This window comes from Colobus angolensis, unplaced genomic scaffold (genome assembly GCF_000951035.1).
Source record: "Colobus angolensis palliatus isolate OR3802 unplaced genomic scaffold, Cang.pa_1.0 Scaffold41, whole genome shotgun sequence".
Classification (NCBI taxonomy): domain Eukaryota; kingdom Metazoa; phylum Chordata; class Mammalia; order Primates; family Cercopithecidae; genus Colobus; species Colobus angolensis.
Genome location: NW_012117488.1, coordinates 10,140,331 through 10,159,232, shown reverse-complemented (window position 1 = coordinate 10,159,232; position 18,902 = coordinate 10,140,331). Strand labels below are relative to the sequence as shown.

Here is an 18,902-nt window from a genome sequence, read left to right as displayed (position 1 = left end):
AAAAAAAAAAAAAAAAAGAAATTGGGAGTGAGGGAGGATTACAAGCAGAGAGGTTGACATTATGATTTATTTAAATATATAAAAAATTAGGGTGAGTACCATCTCTCGTATGAAGCAGTTTTAACTGCAGCTGTCTGGGGAAGCACAAAATCTATGACCAGCACTACCTTGCAACCAAAATTGGGAAGCTGCAGGTGGTCATTCACTGGCCTTCGAATCTGATAGGGCTGGGCTCAAGTCCCTGCTCTGCTGTTTGCTTGCTGTGTGACATGAAAAAGTTTTTAACTTCTCTGAGTTGTAAAATCTGTGAAATCAGACAACAAGGCACACTGAAAGGACTCCTATGAGAATTAAATACAGGTGACAAAAGATTTCAACAAAAGTACTGGACATAATTAATAAAAATGTACCAGTCCCCAAAAATATTAACGATAGGTAAACTTTATTGACATGAATTTTATTTTATTTATACTCTGTATTAAGTTAGACAGCTTTACAGCTTTTGTTTTTCAAAAACTCTACTTCTGTTTCCAAACACATTAAAAAGTATTAAAATAATATTACATTTACTTTTTACTAACTCAACATTCAATCTGAGTATAATGACCCATAAACTGACCTTTCCGCTTCACCAGTAACTGACAAAAGAATTGGAACTGAATATTGACTAAGTTTTAACAACCATGTTAAAAATAAATGTTTACGTTTATCAAGAGAAATTGTGACATCAGAGGAAATAAACATCATGTCCAAAGAACAACTTCCCAGAATTCAAGGGGAATTCCCCCACCCCCAGTCTCTTTGTGAGGATGTCCAAATGTAAATTACTTAATCAACCAGATGGTGATTGTCGAGAGTTCAATGAATTCAAAACGCTTGGAAGTTTGAGAAATTTTAAAAGGGAAACCACTATTTGTGTTTTGGAGTGCTTAGTATTTTAAAATAAACTTACAGGCGAAGATGAACTAATAAATATAACAATCCATTTTTTCAAAACATTGGCAATAGATATATTTAATTCAAGTTGGTTAATTTATAGGTTGACACACATATTTATATAAATTAATAGTGGATACATTGAACAGAAATTCTGTTTCCTTGCTTTGCAAAAACTGTTGAATAATATTTCTTACACTGAAACATTTCTCTGGAACCTGGGAAAGATGGAAGCTAGAAAAAAGGATAATGAATAAAAAATCATACATCTTCAGACAGGGCGCGGTGGCTCATGCCTATAATCCCGGCACTTTGGGAGTCTGAAGCAGGCAGATCACCTGTGGTTGGGAGTTCGAGACCAGCCTGACCAACATGGAGAAACCCCATCTCTACTAAAAAATACAAAATTAGCCGGGCATGGTGGTAGATGCCTGTAATCCCAGCTACTCAGGAGGCTGAGGCAGGAGAATCCCTTGAATCCCAGAGGCAGAGGTTGCAATGAGCCAAGATCACGCCATTGCACTCCAACCTGGGCAATAAGAGTGAAACTCCATCTCAAAAAACTATAAAAGAATCATACATCTTCAAAAGGAAAGTATTCAGCACTAAAGTTGCATATTACTGGCAGGTAGACAGTACAACATATATTCAATTCTCCAATCAGCAAAACACCAAAGAAGCACAGGACAGGCACAGCTCAGTCCCCCAACGTGAAGGAGAATACACTTGCCGAAGACATCACAGTACAGCATGGCAAAATTTGTTCTACAGGGAACTTACAAATATAAGACTCACTAACAGGTTTGATACCAGATAGGTAGCAACACTCAAATTACATCTATTTAACATATCTGACAAAAGGTAGTTAGTAAATATTAGTTTTCTTTCCTTCTTTCATTTGAACTATTTTTTTCCTCGCTTTTTTGTCCATTACCATGACGTCTGGGCTCTGTGACTAAGCATATAGCCATGAGTGCTGGGATTACTTTATGGCTCTTTGTTCCCAAGTAAACAAGCCTAGTCTGGTTATGTATTAATCAATGGAAGGTGATAGCCTGCATGAAGAACCAATATGGGGAAAGCAGAGGCCCAGATGAAATCAATATTCAATAAATGTATCTGAGCCTTTCCATCCTTCCACTTCTAGTTCCTTTATGATCCATGATCCATTTTAAGAAGATCAGTATGCCAGGGACTGGTCTGCTCAGTGAACCTCACTTATATGAAAAGGAAAAACTCTTGTTGTCCCCTATCAGGACCTGATTGGATCCAATTATATAGGGCTTCATCTCTTTAGCAGATACGGTGTTGGCATTCATGCCACAGCTATTTTTCCTATACAGAAGTGCTGACAAAAGTGATTTGGGGTTTTCCTTTTTTCTTTCCACACCTTACCCCTTCCAGAGAATGTCTATAATTCTACCCCTTACAATAGTAAATCCAGACGGCAAGAATTCTCAACAAAATGTGTTCATAAACATTTACCTTTTTCTTTCATATTTGTAATAATGATAACTAATGCCTACAGTTTGGATTGTAATTTGTTCAATTTATCCAACCAAGACAAAAGTCTTTTAGGGGAATTTCACTATCCAGTCTATTATTTAACCTCATGAACAAAATTGCTGTTTCTGCCTCACTTAAAAAGATTCATCATGAAGGTTAAGAACAGATGAGACGGGTGTCTGCAGTCTCTTGGAATCACAAATGTACAAACAAGAGAACTAAGTTTTCTCTACTGTTTTTACAAAAAAAAGGAAAGCTTTTTTTCACACTAGGCAAACAGCAACTGGTTTAGTCTCATAAATTTACATGTCCTAAGTAGTGTCAGTCTTCAGGCAGATTAGATTAACAGGCTTTGTGTTATCATCCCAGGAAAAAAAAAGAAAAGAAAAATAGATCCAAAGTCATCTGGTTAATTGGAGGAGGTGGGGAGATGAAGTTGCTTCCATTAAGTTCTTTTGGAGCAGTTGCAAGATCCACAAAATCTGTTTTTAGCTCAGTCATTCATCCTGTTGGATGTGTGATGTGTTTTCAATTCAGTGATAATTGCCCTTTCCATTTCTTTGATAATTGCCCTCTCTATTATCATTTATGGAGATTCAAATTATAAATCAAGACAAGACAGCCAGAAAAATATTATGACTGTCCCTTCTGAGGCCACAGTCAAACTCAAGAAACACTGCCCAAGTCTGAGAGCTTCAGCTGTTTTCATCTGCATGTTTCTGAACATTTTATTTTAGGGTCCAGTGGTTTTCCTAAAGAGGAGGTTGCATGACAATAATAGAACTGAATGATAATGTGTACAGAGAATATAAATTTAGCTTTGATTCAAGTTATAAACTTGTATTTGAAATCAGAAACTTGCACTCCTAACTGTCTGAACGCACAGATGAGGAATCGGACACAAATGCCTGCTATTAGTCACCCGTGTCCCCACGGAGGCCATTGTATAGTGTTGCCTCCCAGGAGTTCCCCTCTCTCTTTATTCTCAGCCTGTTTGGGGGGGGGAAAAAGAAAAAAAAAAAAAGCTGTATCCATTCCTTCTCACTGAATATGCCCCATGATCAACACAATGAAATGTGTAGAAAGACACGAGCAAGCTTTTATCTAAGATTCCTGGAACCATCTCCCAAAACAAAACAGTATGATAAAATCGTACACCCCAAAAATGGCTCTTTGAGATGGTAACAACGGAGTTCTGGCTCCAACTTATACCTGCTCAGGAGATCCCATTATTAAATTTTCAGGAATTTGGCAAGCTGTTTGTTCCCCCAGAGAACCACTATTAATAAATACATTACATAAATTTAGAATTAAATAATTACATTTAAAACAAAGGTAACAAATACACACATTCATCACTTCCTAATTATTCTAGCACATTGTATTATTTTCTGTGTTGCTGAGGGTGTTTTTATCTATTATATCAACACATTTGAAATACCACATAACAGTACAATACAGACTCTCTCTTCCCGATTCTGCACTCTGTGACTTCATATTAGCACCTAATATGATGAATATCAGTAAATAATACTAAGTATAGTATTTAAACCACCATATCAGAAAATGCTTCAAATCAGTGCTTTTTTTCCTCAGAGAGCTGATCAGTAAACATTTTGCAGCTCAGCCCTGGACAGTAACATGGTTTGGTGAAGAAAGGACTTTGTAGCAAGAACGACCTGGGTTTCCTTTTGGCTCAATTAGTAGCTATATGAACTTGGGCAGTTTAAACTCTCTGAGGCATAATTTGTCATTTTCCTGCTTAATACACTTCAATATATTTCTATTACTTTTAGGATAAAGTCCAAAATCCTTAGGGTGTTTTTTCCCTTATCATTGTCCCAGATTTCTTTAAACTCCTTGAATCCCCAAGTTCCATCTGCCTAAGGGCCCTCAAATCTGGAGTGTTCTTCTTTTCCCTCTTTGCCCTGCTAACTCCTACCCATTATTTAGGTCTCTGTTTAAATGTCACTTTCTCAAGGTAGACTTTGCTGATAGAAACTCCCTTTACCTCCCATAAAACTCCCAGAGAACCTTTTGTACTTGTCCAAGTGTAACAAAATTATATTGCACATAGTCGTTTGCTTAATATCAAAACCCTGTTTTTCACTCATGTTTTCTCATGTGTTGTTATCACTGCCAAGTTTAACTCTGTGCCCATGGAAAACCGCTTTGCAAGCCTAACCACTAACTTTAATCTGTAGGGTTTCTGTCTTATTAACAGCAAACTCTCATTTTTCAAAGTCACTCATTCTACCCAAGAGATATTACAGCGTGGTTGGTAAGTATGGGAACTCTGAGGCAGAGCACTGTAGGTTTGAATCCTGACTCCACCACTTCTGGGCTGTGTGACCTTAGCAATCTTTCTGTCCCTCTTATTCCTAATTTAGGAAGTAGAGTTAATAACAAAACCTACTGATGCAGGATTTTCTCAGCCCCTTCACTGGACTCGCGGCAGGGATGCTCCCTCTATTAGGCAGGCCAAGGTCAATCCCTTGCAGGAGGGAGCACGTGAACAAGTGAGTGCAGAATCTGGCCGCTCCGGGTGCCGACACAGGAGAAAACTCTGTGCGGGGCCCATGGCCAGGTCAGGTGTGTCGCCTTGAGGGGAATGCAGCAGTACCCATGTGAGGGTGCCCACAACTCCGAAGCCCCAGAGGAGGTTTTACAGTGCTCCTTTAGTTATGCCATTCACAGATGGCAGTGTATTAGCCGCTCAGTTGGCCCCTTGCCTCATTGTGTGAGGTGGCTGCCCTCTGCCACTGATGGTGTGACAGCCTTTCTTGGTACCTGCACTCATTGGGTCCTGAGTTATTGTCCGGTGTCCAAGAAGAATGAGGTCACGTGGGGATGGGGAAGGCAGAGAATTCTGAAGGATGGGGAAGGCAGAGAATTTTGTTGAGCAATGAAAATGGTTCTAAAAGGCTGTCTCTTCCCCAAAGTCAGGCCGTCTCCTCCTCTACCAACTGAGTCTGTGGTCTTTAAAGGCGCAGGATGGGGAGTGCATGCTGACTGGTTTGTCAGTATGCAAAAAAGGCTAAAGCGAAGATACCACTCAAAGGTGGGCATGACAGTGTAGAAAACCAATTAGGAAAGGGTAGGTATATGTAAAATAGGTGAAGAGTGAGGATCAACCAGGAGAAAGCACGCCAAACAGGAAGACAAGCTCTTAACACACTCTGATGATTTAATTTGTAGTTTGGCTTTCAGGCTTTAAACTGTCTTTGGCTTGAAGATGGCGTTTCACCGGGTACCCACCCCTAAGCATTTGGCTGCCTAAGCATTTGGCTGCCTCCTGTAGCTATCACTACTTCCTAGACGTTGTAAAAATTAAGTAAATTAGCTTCTGTGAAGTGCTCTGTGCAGGATGATTGCGTAGGAATCAGTACTTAACTGTTGGACATTATTCCTACCCGCCTTAATTCTGGTTGAGCTTTCTCCTAATTATGCCAGTTCCCAGAATTCCCACCTTTATGGAGACTCTCAGGTTTCCTTACATTTGGTGAATTTAGACAATCGCGCAGATTCTAACTCCCCCATCCCTTGGAAGGATGCCAAAATTTCTAGCTCTAGTTTCTCCCCTAATTTATAATCCTACAGTTCCAGCTACGTACTGCCATCTCCAAGAGACTTCTTGACACATCAAACACAATGCACCACACCCAAATTCATTACCCGTCAAACTAGTTCTTTCTTTTGACATCCATATTTCTGTTAATAGCAACCCAATTTCTTTTGTGAGGCTTCAAGTTTCTAATTTATCTATGTCTCTTCCTTCTCCCTTACTGCACGTCTCAGCAATTGCCAATTCCTATTGATTGCCTCTGAAATACCTCTTGCATCTTTTTCTTCCTTCTAATTCCCACTGCTACTGCCCAGCCTAGGTTCTCATTAATCTTTTTCTTGTCTGGACTGTAACAACAGCCATACTATCTTCCTCACAGCTTTGGACTAAGCTTAAACATAACAAGAAGCATTCTTCTAGAGTTAGACATTCATAACACATGTTTTTCTCTCCCCCCTCTCTCAATCCCCGTTTTGTGTGATGTTTTGTGTCTTCCCTCCATGACATCAGAGGCTTTTACCAACTAGTTCACCTCTGTAGCCTCAGCACCTAATAGTACTACTTAGTACTAGTTACTAGTAAATTTAGTACTATTATTAAATATTATTATAGTATGAACATGGCATATTATTAATATGGCTTATTGCTACTGAAAATGGTACTATTAAATTTTAAATGTTGATAAAATTATTTGCTAGGTTAATTATTGAATAAATCCATTTTCAGCCCTTGTTTTGATCTACACTTCATCTACCTAAATTGGATTTCTGGTTAATTTACTCCCTGCTCAAACATCATCAGTGTTCCTAATCGATTACCTAATGTCTAATATCCCTATCCCAGAATACAAGGCCTCAATTAAGAGTACAAACTTTCTATGAAAGTTCTAGCCCACACTGAATATTCAATTTTTGTTTGTTTGTTTGGGGGTTTTTTTGTTTGTTTGTTTTTTGAGACAGAGTCTCGCATTGTCACCCAGGCCGGAGTATAATGTCGCAGTCTTGGCTCACTGCAACCTCCACCTCCCAGGTTCAAGTGATTCTCCTGCCTCAGTCCTCAGCCTCCCGAGTAGCTGGGATTACAGGCGTGTGCCACCATGCCCAGGTAATTTTTTGTATTTTTAGTAGAGACGGGTTTTACTCTGTTGGCCAGGCTGGTCTCAAACTCCTGACCTCGTGATCCACCCGCCTTGGCCTCCCAAAGTGCTGGGATTACAGGCATGAGCCACCACTCCCAGACTAGAATATTCAATTTTTTTTGAGACAGGGTCTCACTGTGTTGCCCAGGCTGGTGTGTGGTGGTGCGATCATAGCTCACTGCAGGACCTCCTAGGCTCAAGTGATCTTCTCACCTCAGCCTCGAGTAGCTGAGACTATAGATGCACACTACGATGCCTGGTTAATTTTTACATTTTTTATAGAGACAGAGTCTCACTATGTTCCCCAGGCTAGTCTCTGACTCCTGGGCTCAAGCAATCCTCCCTCCTCAACTTCCAAAAGTTGAGGAATTATTCATTATGCTATTCATTGAACCTTACAAATGTATCTAAGCTCTTTAGAAAATATTAAAAATTCTTCGAATGTTTCATTTTCAAATATAAAGCCCTTTTTAAAAGAAGTCTGGCTATCAGTTCAAAAGCTATAACCACCACTTCAAAAATCAACCATTACTCAATTACCTTTGTCTCCTTAAAACGGACACAGTTAGATAGCCAGTGTTAATTCCTCCTACAAAGATGAGCTTTTTTATTACAAATGAAAATATTCCTCTTTCACAAAATTACACAATAAAATGTTCACCATTTATTTGAAATGTTAATATTACGTCTATTACCTAATCGTGAAATAAAGAAATTGGCAAGAAAACAACTGAAAGGCTACTTTATTTTTTGAGCAATTTCAACCATAGCCTAAGATTTTATCCCCAGCTATAAATGTACTTAATTAACCAAGAGTGGTGTGAAACCTGAAAGAGTCTATCTAGGAAATTTTCGTTTGTTACTGTCATAGAACCTTTACAGTTATGTTGGACCCTCACTATAAAACATGGTACTCAGGAGCAAAATTCAGTATTAGTCAGATTTGCTTTGGACTGCATCCAAGGACTGTCATTTTGATGCTGATTTGCCAAGAACAAGGACCTATCCATGAGCCCTCAGAAGAGTAGCACAGGAAGGTCACATTGTAGAAGAAAATAGGTCAATTTCCCATCTACCATTTTAAGACCAGGTTTCACAGCCTCACTCACAAATCTGATAGATAGCAAAGGCTAGTCCTCGCATTCACAAGGTAGTTTTTACCCTGTTTCAATTCATGTCAAACTTACAGTATGCTGATAAACTAAAAATTCCTGGTCTCCAAAAACCTACTCTCTTGCTCTCTCAGTAGTGATTTAAACATGTAACCAAGTGTAAGAAATGCATATACTTTACAAACTCTTTGAATTCAAGAAACAGCTAATAATTAATCTATACTCTAAAATGTATAAACGGTTAGCCTATCTGGGAATTCTGCTGTTTAAAGGTTTACTGAATGGTGGTCGGGCATGGTGGCTTACTTCTGTAATCCCAGCACTTTGGGAGGACAAGGTGGGTGGATCACCTGTGGTCAAGAGTTCAAGAGCAGTCTGGTCAACATGGTGAAACCCCATTTCTACTAAAAATACAAAAAATTAGCAAGTCATGGTGGCAGGCACCTGTAATCCCAGCTACTCAGGACGCTGAGGCAGGAGAATCGCTTGAACCCAGGAGGTGGAAGTTGCAGTGAGCCAAGATCACGCCATTACAATCCAGCCTGGGCGACAAGAGTGAAACTCCATCTCAAAACAAACAAACAACCAAAAAAAGTTACTGAATGACATTTTCAACAGGTAGTCATATCTTGATTAACCTTATTCCTATTTTAGTTCAGAGACAGTGCCTGATTTTCTATTGCTGGTTTGAGACCCACTAATAGAAATCCAGCCACCTACACACTACTTAGTTAGGAATACATTTTAAGCATTCAGAACCTACATATAATATTTTGACTTTTGGAATGTAAAATGAGCAGGAGAGTAGTAAAGAGACAACATGCCACAAGTTGGCTTCACCATCTCACTGCTTTGAGAAATTGTAACTGATTGCTGCATCTCACCATTCCTACCCTAAATTAGTATTTTATTGCTTGCAAAATATTTTTTACTAGAATAGGAATGCTCAAAGCAGGTAGAAAGATACTCCTTGTTAGCCAAATATTGCTTGATAGTAATAATCAATAAATAATAAATATGTATACCATAAAAATAAATGAGATAAATTAATATACTCATTTTGTTAAAAGAAAAAATAGGTATTTATCTGCTACAAAGGTGGGATGATCTGGAGTGTTCTTATCCGGCGTCTATCTGATGCCCAGGTAGGCAGTGTCAGAGAACAAGAAAAGGCCCGGAGACCCACTTGTAGCTGGAGTTTGTAGAAGCCGAGAGAAGTAGACAATAGTGGTTGCCAATGTATAATAATCCCTTTTTACCAATGGTGAGCAGGTATTTACTTTGCCTTAGGAAATATGTAACATTAACCTTTGAACCTTTTAATCACTGGCAACTGATACTAATGCGAGGCAGGTAAACCTTTCCTTATACTTTGGGAAAGAACAATTGACTACTGAAAAAGAGTCAGTGGTTCACAAAGACCAGTAAAGCAAACAAACACAAAGTATATTTAATACATGGCCACTGCAGATCTAAGGGATGTAATTACCTAACAGGAGAGTAAATCCCCTGAGTCATTTTATGTTTTTACATGTAAAATGTTTTTTCAGTTTGTGTTGATATTAACTCTATAAACTACTCATATTTTGGTCTATTCATTTATTCTGCCTGTAAAGATTTGCGTTCTGATTTGCCCTCACATCTGCGTTTGCTGGAGGAACAGATGCTCAGTTCCTAAGGGTCAGAGTTAGGCCTTTTCACTCCTATCACTAAACCAGAAAGAAACAGGGTTCCGAAGAATGGTTGCAGCTTTCCAATGGTTGGCCTGCACGTTTACATTTAAAGTAAGCAGGTGGCATCAATGGGCTGTCTAATGGCTAACAAGATAAGAGTGTAATTGATCCTTTTATTAGCCCGTCTCCCCAGGTGGGTGGCAGCCTGCTCCCCCCTCTGGGTTCAGTGACGTTGTTCAGTTCCAGGAATCATTTTAGATCTTTTTGCTTTTTTGTCTGAGCTGATACTTAAAACACAGAGACACAAGCGCTAATATCCATCTCACCTAAATTCTATTCTCTCTGTATCTGCAAATTGGTAAATGCCTTCGTCATTTGAATCTAACATTAAAAAAATGCACATGCTAATGCATTTTCAGTTTCATTGATAATCTTTTCATGCTGAATTTGAACTGTGGATTTGTTTGTCTCCCTTCTAGGTTACAGACCACTTACTCTAAACTTCACCAATGGTTCTGAAGAGTATGGAGCCTACGTAGACTCATAAGGTAATGATTAATTTCAAATTAAGACATAATAACTTCAATTATGTTATGAATTCAAGCGCTGCCTAAATATATTTGCTTTATCTATTGGCGGTTTTCTAAGTTCTGATATTGGATGATCTTTTATTAAACGTGGAAGATAAAATCATGATCCTGGGTGGAGATGAGAGAAGAAGAAACTACATGAATGGGATAAAATCATGATCCTGGGTGGAGATGAGAGAAGAAGAAACTACATGAATGGGTTACCTCTCTCCATGAGTCGGGTTATTCATTGTATGTTGCTTAAGACTGGCTGTCTACCTATCTAGATTTCTTACAAAATTATGCTAGTGATCTTAGGCAGTTTTCTGCCTTGGAGTATTCTTGGACATCACAAATTACATAGGCAAGTAGAGATCAATTAAAGTTGCTATTTTCATCAATGAAGCCAGAAATTATTAGGATGCATTCCTTTGTAGAAGTAGGATAAGGTACAAAATATCCTGTGGTGGTGTTAGATGAGGAAGTGTGGGATGAAGGGATTTAGAGAGGATGGCCTCACATTTCTATTTCTCAGAATCATGGTCATCATTTGCTTTCCTGGTTATTACTAAGTAATTATAAATTCCTAGAAGCTACGAATTCTATATTAAAGTGGACTCATACAGAATCTTTAATTCCATCTATAGCAAAATGATTAAAAGCCTAACTTTCAGAGCCAACCTAAATTCAAAGTGTGATTCTGTCATTTACCAGCTGTGTGACAGTTGGCTCCACATTTCTTATTTGCAAAACGGAATAAATTGTCATACCTACTTTCAAGAGTTGTGGCATAGCATAAACAAAATAGTAGATGTAAAATGCTGAAAATATTGCCTGGCACCTAGTAAGCACTAAATTTGCTGACTTCACAAAGCTCTATTTTTTGATCTCCTCACTTTACGGATTGTTTGACTATATCTCTATTTTCAACCTCCTCACCTTATTTGCTTCAGGTTCTGAATTCTTCCATCGTCCACCAACTTGGAGGCTATAGGAATTATTAAGGGAACCAAACTCTCAATTCCATTTTAGCAGCCTCTCTCCTATATTTTCACGTAAATGCCAGGAAAGAAAATAATTGGCATCCCATTGCCCTTTGAATGGGTTCCTGGCTTGCTCTAGGTGGTGTGACGTGTAAAGTGACCTGAAAGTGGGGCGCCTGCCAGCTCGGCGCACAGCACAGCGTAGTTGGAGAATCAATTACAAGGCTTGTCACCATTTCAGAAACATGCAAACATCAATTGGCATAGAGTTTCAGGAAGCAGAATAAAAAGGAACCTACAAAACAAAAAGCCTTTCGGGGGATGCAGGCACAGTTCTTCCAAATCACAAACGGATGATTATGATCACCATTAGCACTTAATGAGCCTATATAGGGCTAATGACTTCATCTGCCCAGTAGATTTGCCAATAGTCCATGTTGCCACTCACATTCATCCTTGTCTTCTAAGAAACATTACCATGGTGTTAAATCATGGGATTTCCCTTTCCTCCACTAGCAAAAACATATGTCTCAATTCTACCATCCCCTAGTTTTCTTTCAGAAGTAAGGTAACAAATTAGAGAAAAGAAAATAACACCCAGGGATGGCTTATACAGCCCTGGAACACCTGGGTTCAATCCAAAATTGGTCATTAACTATTCTCTGACCTAGTTTTCTCATCTTCAAAATGTAATCGGTCACTATCCTATTTACATTTACATAGTGATATATCACGCTTCTATTTCCAAAGGTAATATTAAAGATGAAAATATGTGAAATTGATATTTTGACAAAAGTAGAGATATCATTTATTATATGTAATTTAGGTATTTATTACAAATGCTATAATTTATTATAGCTATATTTTCTTTTAATAACTAAAACGTGGAAAATGACATGTTAAAGTTTAAATGAGTTATCTGCTGAGCTACTTAAAAAACTATTAATGAGAATGAGATATAAGACCTAAACTGAAGTTAGAGCTTTTTACAATTAACCATACTGTTATAATTTTTATATTGATCAACAGTAAATTTTACTGTTAAAATCATTTAAAGGGGCAAACATTGGCAAAGTAGAAGTGATATCGTGAAGAGCATATATTAATAATCGGTTATTTATTGAAAGAAAAAAGTCATTATAATAGATACCATTCCCTATGATGATTCCTATGTGAATTTTTTTCTTTTCCCTGTTTTAAAAATATAATTCAGTAAACATAGTAGATCTTAAAAGTGTATAATATATTGAGAGCAAGGCAAGTAACAGTTACTGTGGAAGAGATAATATTAGATATTAAGAGAGTGCTTCAGGGTAATACTTCAGAAATTCAGAATTGTTTTATGTTAAAATATTTCAGCATAATTTCTCTGGCATCTTTGTGATATAAATAAACTTTATTTGCTATGATAGTGTAAGAAGCATAAATGGGTAATGTCTACTACCTATAACCAGCATTTCAGGAAACTGTCACTGTTTAAAATCCATGGCGGGGACTGCATTCTTGGGCTCTAGTCCCAAATCTGCATGTGAACTTCCTGAGTCATCTTGAGTAATTAGCATCTCTCTGACTGAAATTTTTGACATACAACTTGAAGAAATGGATGAAGGGACCTCAAAGAAAAAGGCTGATTTTTAGAAAAAAACTTCCAAGCAACAACAATGGTCAGCAGTTTTTAACATGCACAAATTAACATTCTGCTATTTGTCTTTCCTTACATGTATGCCTGTGCCTCCCACACGGTTTGGATCTGTGTCCCCACCCGAATCTCAGGCTCAATTGTAATCCCCAATGTTGGAGGCAGGGCCTGGTGGGAGGTGATCTGATCATGGGGGTGGCACCCTCTCTTTGGTGCTGTTCCCCTGATACCATTCGCAAGAGATCTGGTTGTTTAAAAGTCTGTGGCACCTCTCCTGTCTCTCTCTTCCTCCTGCTCTGGCCATGTAAGGTGATGTGCTTTCCTGTCACCTTCCACCATGATTGTAAGTTTCCTGAGGCCTCCCCAGAAGAAGATCCTGCCATGATTCCTGTACAGCCTGCGGAACCATGAGCCAATTAAACCTTTTTTTTTTTTTTTTTTAGACACAGAGTCTCGCTCTGTGGCCCAGGCTGGAGTACAGTGGCTTAATCTCTGCATACTGCAACCTCTGCCTCCAGGGTTCAAGTGATTCTCCTGTCTCAGCCTCCAGAGTAGCTGGGATTACAGGTATTCGCCACCACATCCAGCTAATTTTTGTATTTTTAGCAGAGACAGGGTTTCACCATTTTGAACAGGCTGATCTCGAACTCCTGACCTCAGGTGATCCATCTACTTCAGCCTCCCAAAGTGCTGGGATTGCAGGCATGAGCCACCACCCCCGGCCAAATCTCTTTTCTTTATAAATTACCCTATCTCAGATATTTCTTTATAGCAATGTGAGAATGAAATAATACAGCCTCTACACCCCCTGATCTCATCATTTTAAGAATCGTGACCAGGTGTGGTGGCTCATCCCTATAACCTAGCACTTTGGGATATCAAAGCAGGAGGGTCACTTGACCCCAGGAGTTAGAGACATGCCTGGGCAACATGGCAAAACTCTGTCTCTATTAAAAAAACAAAAACAAACAAACAAAAACAATGAAAGGGTTAGTTTAAATTGGACCCTCCTCATATTCCACAAAAGTTTTTAGTCACAAAAAAAGTCTAAGCTAAGTTTAACCTTTATTCTTACCCACTAGATATTTGGAGACTTTTTTTCTTATCATTTAACTAATTTCACTGGGGGAGGGTCTGTATTACACCCAAAACTTTCCCACAACAAAGAAATATGAAAAGAGGCCGGGCGCGGTGGCTCAAGCCTGTAATCCCAGCACTTTGGGAGGCCGAGACGGGCGGATCACGAGGTCAGGAGATCGAGACCATCCTGGCTAACACGGTGAAACCCCGTCTCTACTAAAAAATACAAAAAACGAGCCGGGCGAGGTGGCGGGCGCCTGTAGTCCCAGCTACTTGGGAGGCTGAGGCAGGAGAATGGTGTAAACCCGGGAGGCAGGGCTTGCAGTGAGCTGAGATCCGGCGAGACTCCGTCTCAAAAAAAAAAAAAAAAAAGAAATATGAAAAGAAGATAAAGTGTGACCCCTATACTTTGCAGTTTATTTATAGAAGTAAAATTAACATATACAAAACTAAATATTAGCACCAGAAAAAGTGTACATATATGTTCGTTTCAGTATAAAAAATTATGAATTTTATAGGAATTCTGATGGAATAAGTGGCATCAAAGATGTGGTTTTAATAATGAATACTTTGGATACATAGTGCTTTGAGGGGCTAAATAAACAGTGATACTATGGATTTATCCTATCCAGGGTCTGTGTAATATGCTGTTTGATCACTAAAAGTAAGACAAAGGGATAACGCAAGGGGCTGGGTAATTCACTATGAAGGCAGGTGAATCCTAGGAAGTCTCTCACTCTTGCACATTCAGTGAAAGTGCCAATAGGCATCCCACCAAAATCCCCAGTGTAGCCAGAGTCTGAAGCTTTCTTCTTATATAGCAAGAGTGAGAATTCCAGGATGAGTGGAAAAAATTCATTCACTTCAGAGAGAACTACAATTACAACAGTTGAATTATGGCCTTTATTTGTTTTACCTTATTTATTTATTATTGAGACACAGGGTCTCACTCTGTCACCCAGGCTGGAGTGAGGTGATGCAATCACAGGTCACTGCAGCCTTGACCTTCCAGGGTCAAGTGATCCTTCCACCTTAGCCTCCCGAGTAGCTGGGACTACAGGCATGTACCACCATTTTTGTATTTTTTGTAGAGACAAGGTTTCACCATGTTGCCCAGGCTGGTCTCGAACTCCTGGGCTGAAGCCATCCTCCCATTTCAGCCTCCCAAAGTGTTGTGATTACAGGCATGAGACTCTGTGCTTGGCTCAGTTATGGCTTTTAAGACCCAAATGTTGGTCTTGTGTGCAAAGCTGTATGAGTAATCCCATTTCTCTGAATAGAAAACCAGAGTCTCTGAGGCTTATCAAGCATGAGCACTCCACCTCCAATGACTCGGTTTCCCTAGCTCTCCCTGTTAATCCATCAAGTTGCTTTCTTTTGGTTTCTAACCAGGCTCAAAGTGAACCAGTTGAGAAAGCTGGTACCAGTGACTTTGACAGAGAGAGACTGGAGAGTATAGATGAGTCCATACCTAGGTCTAAGAATAAACCATTTGCCATCTTCGAAAGAAATGAGATCATTCTCTTATTAATAATCCAAAATTTGACTCACAGAAGGAAAACCAAAATTTGATATTGGTTTTGAAACGTTAATTTGTACTGTGTTGAAAACCGATGAGTATGCCAATGACAATAATCATACTACCATTAGGTACTGAGAGTTTATTGTGTACCTGCCATTCTATTATATGCTTTAATTTATTATATGTCATTTAATTCTCACAAAATTCATATTAGAAGAAAGTATTGACCCCAGTCTAAAGAAAAAGAAATAGGCAGAGAAATTTACTTTGATGAAATTAACAAGTAGCAAGTGGCAGAGCCAGGATTTGAACCCACATCTCTCTGAGGCCAAAGGCTGTGCTCTTTCCATTATGTACACTATCTTTCTTACAGTGCTGTCTCCCTGTCTAGTGATGCTTTTGTTATATGCTCAGATACCAGGAAGATGACTGAGTTGACAGTTTTATTGCATGTATGTACATTAACATCAACCAATACTTATTATTTAGTCCCATGAAGTCAGTGAATATTTTGCAAGCAGATGGGCTACAGATTCAGAAAAATCAATGAATATTTGAGCAAGCAAGTGAATTATGAAAAGTAAAAGCATTATATGTATTTTTTCTGGGAAGTAAAGGGAAAGCTATAGTGTTAATAAAACAGACCCAATGCTTATGACTTAGAGTCCCCACAAAGAAAAAATCAATCTGACTGTAAGTTAGGTTGATTTTGTTCATTCCATAAACTTATTTCTCAATGGAACTTCTTAATTTTGACATTCACAATACAGAATCCTGTTCATGGCTCTTTACTTTCAAATTTAAGGCCAGTTTACTTCTTAATCTCTTCTCATTTATTATTCACTTTCATATAAGACTCACCTTGTTTTCATATACTTCATGTTCTTACACACTCGCTAACAGATAGCCCTCACTGTCTGGAAGATCTTCCATTGATCATAACTTTTTTCTTGTTCCTCAAATCTTTATTGTACTCAGCTTCTAGGATCTGAAGTTCTGATTTTGCTCAAAGCCTTCCCAATTAATTAGATAGAAAATACTAGAGTCCTTCTGTGGAAATCATCTTTCCTCTAGAGTCAAAGGCATTACCAATGGTGAAATGTATTCATTTTGTATATATCAGTAATTTCCACAGTTAGATTGCACTTTTCATTGATCTCTTTTTGTCTGGTTATAGTAGAAATGCTATTGTAGAAACTTTGTAAATATCAAAACATACGAAGAAGAAAATGAAAGCCATTGTTTATGCCAGAGAAGAGCATTGCTAACATGTTTTTTTGTATTACTTTCTAGCCCTTTTCTTTTCTCACCACATGTGGTTATGTTTAAACTTAAACTCTCTCTGCCTTAATACATTTCTATTCTGCTTTCTTTTCTCTAAAATTGGACCATCTAATATTTGGTTTCACCCAGTTCCTTAGGTTCATGAGAGCCAAGTAACCAGTAGGAGATTTTGTCATTAAGAGGACTGGTCAAGCATTGACTCATAGAAGCCTAGAAGTATTTATATTTCTGGGCTTGTTTACAAATATAAATCCTATACAGTCTTATGTGCAACTCTTGAAAAATTCTTCTCTTTGCTTCCATCATGTGTTAATTTTTTGTTAATTAAAACCACTCTATTTTATCTCATAGAAGTTAGAAAAATATATGAATATTGCATTATAAAGACAGGGCATTATAAAATAATACACCTGTCTTTCAGATTTCTAAATTAAATTATAAATCTAAAAAACTATTTTGTATTCATATAATGTCGTATACACCTTCTGTGGGTTCTCTCTTCTCTCCATGGGTTCATGTTCGTGTATGGAAGATTGTTTTCTTTTTCAGCTTTCCCTTTAAAGGGATCTAGCCCATCCCTCCCCACCTCCACCCTAGCTTATTTCAACAAGACTTTGTCAGTTTTTATCCAGTGAACATACATTGTGTGAAAACCTAACTTTCTCCTTACGACTTATCTGTCCAATTACAGGATTCAAGTTTTTATCATTTAGCTCATTAGGAAAGACTTTACTCTTAAATAATTACTATGCATCTCATTTCTTCCGCCTATTAAAAATAATGTTTGATTATTCCGCCCAGGTTTAGACATTTATCTAGTCTGGATTTGTTTACTAACCAAACTTTTAAAGACACCAATTTTTCCCCACAAAAACAATTAAAATGTGACTCTCAAGGGAGAAACAGCTTTACACGATTCTACTGAACACCTTTCTCTCAACTGCCCTGATACAAAGTATATCCTCAGCATCCAGCACATGGCTTGTCACCATTAGCTGTTCGTAAATGAATAAATAATATGATTCAACATATGAAAACCCATCCCCAAGCAAGCAGGGCTACTGACTTGTAAGGGCTAAAAACTTTCATACCTTCAATAAGAGGTAAAAATCTTTCATTCTACAAAAATACGTTTCTTTAAATACCACTTTTGAATCGCCTGCCTGTGAGAATAACATTTCCTGCACCTTATATATTTTTCACCCTACCTAAAAGAGATATCAGAGACTATCCAAGTTAAATCCTAATTCTGGAACTATTGGAAAACTGCTAAGTATATTCATGCATTAGTTGAGTAGATTTTGCAGATGAAGATATGGAAGCTAAAGTATGAGCACCATTGAGAAGGAGCATGAGACCTGAACAGGGTGAGAGTATTGAAGTTCCCCAGGCAATGGGAATTCAAGAGGACAATCATGAAGTGTCAGGACAATCAAGACACAGCAATATTTTAAAATGCAGACATTCTACATCAAGGCAGATATTGCCAGCAAGAGGTCTGTGTTTTATTGAAGTCTAAACTAATTCCCCTTGTTTTATGCTCCTGAATGGTTCATTTGCTTTGGGAGCCTCAGGGGTAAAAGGGAAGGGAAACAAATTAAGTAAAACTGCAAAGACCTGTTAAAACTACACAAGGTGTGTCTAGCTCTCTTATTGTTATGTGATACATTGCGGAAAAAAATCTGTGGGAATTCCACTCTGACTAACTGCATAACAACTCACAGCTGATTAAGTTAACCTTTGAAACATGCAATGTAAATACAGAGAAAACCAAACTTAATGTGCAATAGCATAAACTAATCATTGTTTCATTTTCTGGAAATTGCATTGGCACCAGGGTGAGAAGTAGATGAAAAACCGTGAAGAAAAACAAAGACATCTCTGGGTAAATCAGT

General features: G+C 38.3%; 1 long non-coding RNA gene across 1 annotated transcript in view; it reads left to right on the top strand.

Moving 5' to 3' along the window:
* LOC105521818 overlaps positions 1–18,902 on the top strand; it is a 401,150-nt gene that overhangs the window by 133,743 nt on the left and 248,505 nt on the right. Inside the window, exon 2 of the long non-coding RNA XR_001003335.1 lies at positions 10,410–10,478. This is a non-coding gene — a long non-coding RNA (uncharacterized LOC105521818). The remainder of the gene's footprint in view (positions 1–10,409; positions 10,479–18,902) is intronic.